A 5,205-nucleotide genomic window follows, 5' to 3' on the forward strand; every position below is an offset into this window, starting at 1 on the left:
TGTTGCAATGATATATGGCACTGATATTTAAGTTAATAAAGCCATAAATAAATATAATTCAATTTTTTTATTATTTCAGTTAAAACATTTTTCATGTGTCTATAATTTCTCGCCTCAAATAGCTCCACTCCTAGTAAAAAATAATCTTCCCTCCTCCCTCCAAATGTAAGTATGTACTTAAGGAGTTTTTTTCCCCAAAACACAATACCACACAATACAAAAATAAAACTAAACAGAGTGAATGCTTGTTACTCATGGCCTAAAACTAGCTGGACACCTTTTACTAGAAGAGTCTCCTTCCAAATAACTTACATTTTCTATGCTGAAATCACAACAGCTCTTTCAACATATTTAGAGGAGCAGTCAATTAAAAGTCTTGTGCTGTATGCATTTTTGTATAGAAAAGAATAAAGTATATACTTAAAAATGAAACAGTTAAAACTTCAATCATTCATCTCTATTCATGCTATTGGTTTAATTTCTTGTCTTAGACAATTACCACTACTAAACTTAGTTTCACTTTTGGATTCCTAATGGTGCAATATTCTGGGTTTAAACAGGTGTGGGAATGTGTTTATTTTTAAAAATATTTACATTGCATTTTTTTTTATAAAAAAAAACTTTATTGATCTTTTTTTAAGTGCTTAAGTGCCTCTCTTTAAGTCTTACTTTAAAAAGCTCTAAAATAAAATCCATCCCATTACAAAATTCTACACAGAAGAGCATGTATTAGCCTGCAAATACTCCCTAAAGTCTGTGTTTTGCTTTGATATTTTCAAAAAATAAAGCAAAACACAATCACAGATACTCAAATTTCTTTGCACCAAAACATTACCCCTGGAATATTGTTTCTAGAGCATGGTTCTATAACAAAGCCACTTAAAAATGTGGTCCAGCATACTTATCTCAATCACAATGCATGCTAGCTCAACATTCAAATGACTGTATTATGTTCTAGTTCATGACTATCCAACCTCTGAGCAACGAGGGGTCACATACTACACAGGCTGCAAGCCCCTAGGCCTCCCTAATGGACAAGCTCTCCTGGCACAAGCCCAGAGGCAGGGGTAGGAAGCAGATGCCAGACGAAGGAGGGGAAACGTGGAGACCCCAGTGGCAGCAGAAGTAGCATGGGGAGAGTGACAGCCAGGTGGAAGCCCAAGGGTCATAAACAAACCACTTGTAGGTAACATGCAGCCCACCAGTTGAAAATTGGATGGCCTTGATCTAGTTCTTGCAGTTTCAGGTCTTTCTCTTTACTGCTTCTTTTAAACATTCGTTTTATAAGCTTAATTATCAATTCAACTGCAAGTGCTTTGGGGCAGGAATCATCTTTTTGTTGTCTGTACAGTTTTTCCTTGAATGGAGACCTGGGTTTGGGGGATCATTTGTTTTTTTTAAGGATAATTCACTTCCCCTTTTGTTTAGGAAAAACTCACAAATCTTATCAGAAACTGACTAGCCACTACATCCTACAGACTTAAAGAATGGGGGCCAACATGAGATTGGGAGGTTTGTCCAGGTTGTTTCAGTTGTAGAACCTATCCCATACTGTAAAAGGTAAATAAAAGTATTAAATGCACACAAAATAAAACTGGAAAAACTAGTTAGAAACCCTATCTCTAGGCTTAGATATTATTTGTAACCCATGTGGTAAATAACTTCTTTTAGAAAAGAAAATCACTTTCCTAAATTTACTATGTCCCTTTAAGTATTTATTTTATACCTATTTGCAAGCCTTAAGACAGTGGTTCTCAACCTTATTAAACTCAAAGCACCCTTTTATAGACTCATGGCCTCCCACAAAAATGCCAGTCCTTTTCATTTTCCTTTTTGATTACAGAAAAATAGGAGAGCAATTCTTTTGTTTCAAAGATCCTGAAAATACCACAACAGGTCAAAATTGTTTTAACACTATGGATTCCTTTTTAAAATCTCTGGGCATTTTTGCACTTGCTCCAGAGGTGCGCACTTTAATTACAGCAGCTCTGAGAGCCACTCTAATTAAAAGGCCGCAGTCTCATGTCATGATGTCTCATGTATCAGTGGCCCTGTGCCTTAAAATGGTGGCAGGGGCACTTTAACTAGCTTGTTCAACAAGCTTTTGTTGAAGCGCAGGGATGCTGATACAAGAGACACAGAGGATGGCTAGTTAGCATGATGATTAGCATGCTTCAGCATCTAATCGTCTGCTCCAACACACTGTCAGAGACTCCCAGCACATCTACAGGCACCCAATGGGTTTAACTTGTAAATCATATTTCCACATCTAACAATGTTACAATCTAACATCTAACATTATGTTGCACTCCATGGCACCCTTGAAAGGATCTCAAGGTACCACGGGGAATCACATTGCCTTAAGACAACAGGGTTTACTAGTATGCTAGTGAAAGCAAATGGAAGATGACCAGACACAGAAGCAAAATTTACTCTTTTTTCAGTGTCTAGGCTAAAGGATGTTCTAGAAAAGAGAGAGCATAAATGATGAAAAGTAAATTAAGGTAGAACACTGTTATTATAAGTCTACCTTTTCTTCTACATAAAAAAAAAAAAAAAAAAAAAAAAAATCACACTCAACTTATATAGCAAGTGCTTATAATCAGATTGTGGCAGAACTGGACTTTTCTGTCTTCAGTCACTAGCTACTGAGCATGGGAGTTGGGGATATAGCCTCTGAATTAGAACTTCCTAGACTTTAAATGCTGGAGGCTGCAAGTGAGAGAGGAACAGTGGAAAAAAAACAACCCTGGTCAAACTCAGTTCACTCTCCCTTTCAGCATCCACTCAGCCACTGCATGACACAGGCCTATTTGTTGCCTAAGGAATGCGAGCCAATGGCCACAAGGAAACACTATAAGCCTTCCTTAGAAAGGGAGGTCACTATATAGACAACAACTGACTGCTTGGGACAACTAAAAACATAACAGGGATGGGAGTGAAGGCCAAAGGTGGAGTTTTAGGGAGTTTCAGGCCCTGCTTGGCCAAGCAGGGACACCAAGCAGGGCCCACCAGACACTGTGACAGACTTATTTGTCACCTTGAGGGGTGTGGATCTATAAGCCCCCTTTAGTACTGGGGGCCACTAATAACATATTATAAATTACTTGGGACAAATAATAATGAAAACAGGGACAGGAGTGGAGGTCAAAGGGTAATAACCAGCAGAGCACACTGGACCCTATATGATATAGGCCTATTTGTCACCTTGAGGGGCATGGGCCTAGGCCCATCAAATAACTTATTGGCCTCCCTCAGACGGGGAGCCTACAAAAAAAGCTGACAACTGATTACCGGGGCCAAATAATAAACAAACAGGGACAGGAGTGCTGGTCAATGGTTAATAACCAGTGTGCCAAGGGGAGACACCGAGCAGAGCACACCAGGCACTCTGTAACAGGATAGTGGGCAAGAGGGACCTACGGTCTAATCCAGTAACTGACAATTCTTATGTCATTATGAAATACTTTTGCAGTGTAGGTTTTGTTTTAGTATTTTAGTGCACTTACCATATTCAACTGAATCTAAGATGAGGTTTTATTCTCCATTTAACATGGGCAGAGCCTCATGTTGGAATTGAGTGCCAGGGCTACAGCCAGAGCTGCTACTGCTGCTGCTACCTGAACAGGGCCAGGGTGGCTTGTAGAGCAAGGATGGGGAGACACACCAGGGGAGACCATGTGATGTGAGGCAGAGAGAACTGGGAAGACTACGCATGCAGGAAGAACAAGAGGGAGATGCTGTAGTGCAGGATGGCGGGAGCACAGGGGAGTCTGCAGAGCAGCAAGGGAGTTTTTCCTGCTGCAGCTCTCCAGCCCTGACCCGGCAAGGGACATAGTTGGGGTTGCACTGCTATCTAGCCAGGGCTGGAGCCAGAGCTGCGCTGGGCAAGCAGCAGTGGGGGGAGCAGGTGGCAGAGGCATAGGAGCTGGGGGGTAAGGTGGCAGGGTGGCAAGTAGCAAGGCGCACAGGCAGCAGGAAGGCAGAGGCACTGGTGGGAGGGGGGTAGGGGTGCAAGTGACAGGTGGACTAGTGGGGGCACAAGGGGTAGAGGTCAGTTGCCTGCCCCCAACCTCCTTCCCTGCCACTGCTTTCCATGCCACAGCAGCAGGGTGACAAATTTAAGACAACTCCCACCCACATAATTAGATTCAATACATGGAAAATTACATATTTTCCATGTACAAAATGTAATGGGGGGGGGGGGGGAAGGGTATCATCTTACATTTGAAGTCACCTCAGATTCAGGTAAACATAGCAATCTTTTGGGTCTTTCCCTTGGTTATTTTTGTGGGATTTTGTAAGGGCAACAGGAATTCAAGGCCTTTACCTGTCGTTATCAATTTATATTTGGTAAAAATCCTACTTTTCTTCAACTTGAGCCTGAAAACAGGGACCTGGCTTATACGTGGGGTTGACTTATAACTATACTACAGGAGCTATTCTGGGCAAGACCCGGAAGCTGGTTGCGCATTGGCAAGTCCCTACATTTGCCTGCAGTCCCGCTGCATGCATGGGGGAACCCACCACAAAGATTGGGGTCAGGGCACAGAATGGAAATGTAAACGACGGGAGTCTAAATGGTGACAGTCGGAGACTGCTCCCTTTCATCACCATGTTCTTTGCTGGGGAGGCCAGCCTGCATGGCCCGGGTGCCACACGTGGCATGGGAGGTCTCTCTGTGCAACACGTGACAGATGAGGAGGGGGCAGGGAGCAGAGCAGCAGATCAGGCAGCGGCAGAAAACAGAGCAGCAGATCTAGCAGGAGCAGGGGATCAGCGTGGTGCTGGGGGAGGGCACAGGGCTAAAAAGGATGTAGGAGAAGCTGCCCCTGCTGCTCTCAACCAGGCTCACACTCTCTAGCTCTGCCAACGCCTCCACGCGGGGCTGCTGGAGGGCATGAGAAGTGCAGGGCAGAGCCAGCTGCGGGGCAGCAGAGGAGGGGAGCCCCGCAGCCAGGCGCAGGGCAAGGCAGGAGGCAGGTCGCGGGCACCCACCCGAGGCGCCAGCTCTCACAGGCTTCACCGCGTGCTCTACCCTCGCCCCGGCCCCGGGAGGCTCTGGGCGCAGGGCAATACCAAACAGGGGGGACGGGACGGAGCAGCACCCTCCGACTCACGGGGCAGCCCAGGCAAGGGGCGGGGAGCGCAGGGCGGGGAGGCCGAGCGCGCGCGGCGGTACCGTACCGCAGTCCCGGCGCCGCG

Source organism: Alligator sinensis, unplaced genomic scaffold, assembly GCF_000455745.1.
Source record: "Alligator sinensis unplaced genomic scaffold, ASM45574v1 scaffold108_1, whole genome shotgun sequence".
Lineage (NCBI taxonomy): Eukaryota > Metazoa > Chordata > Crocodylia > Alligatoridae > Alligator > Alligator sinensis.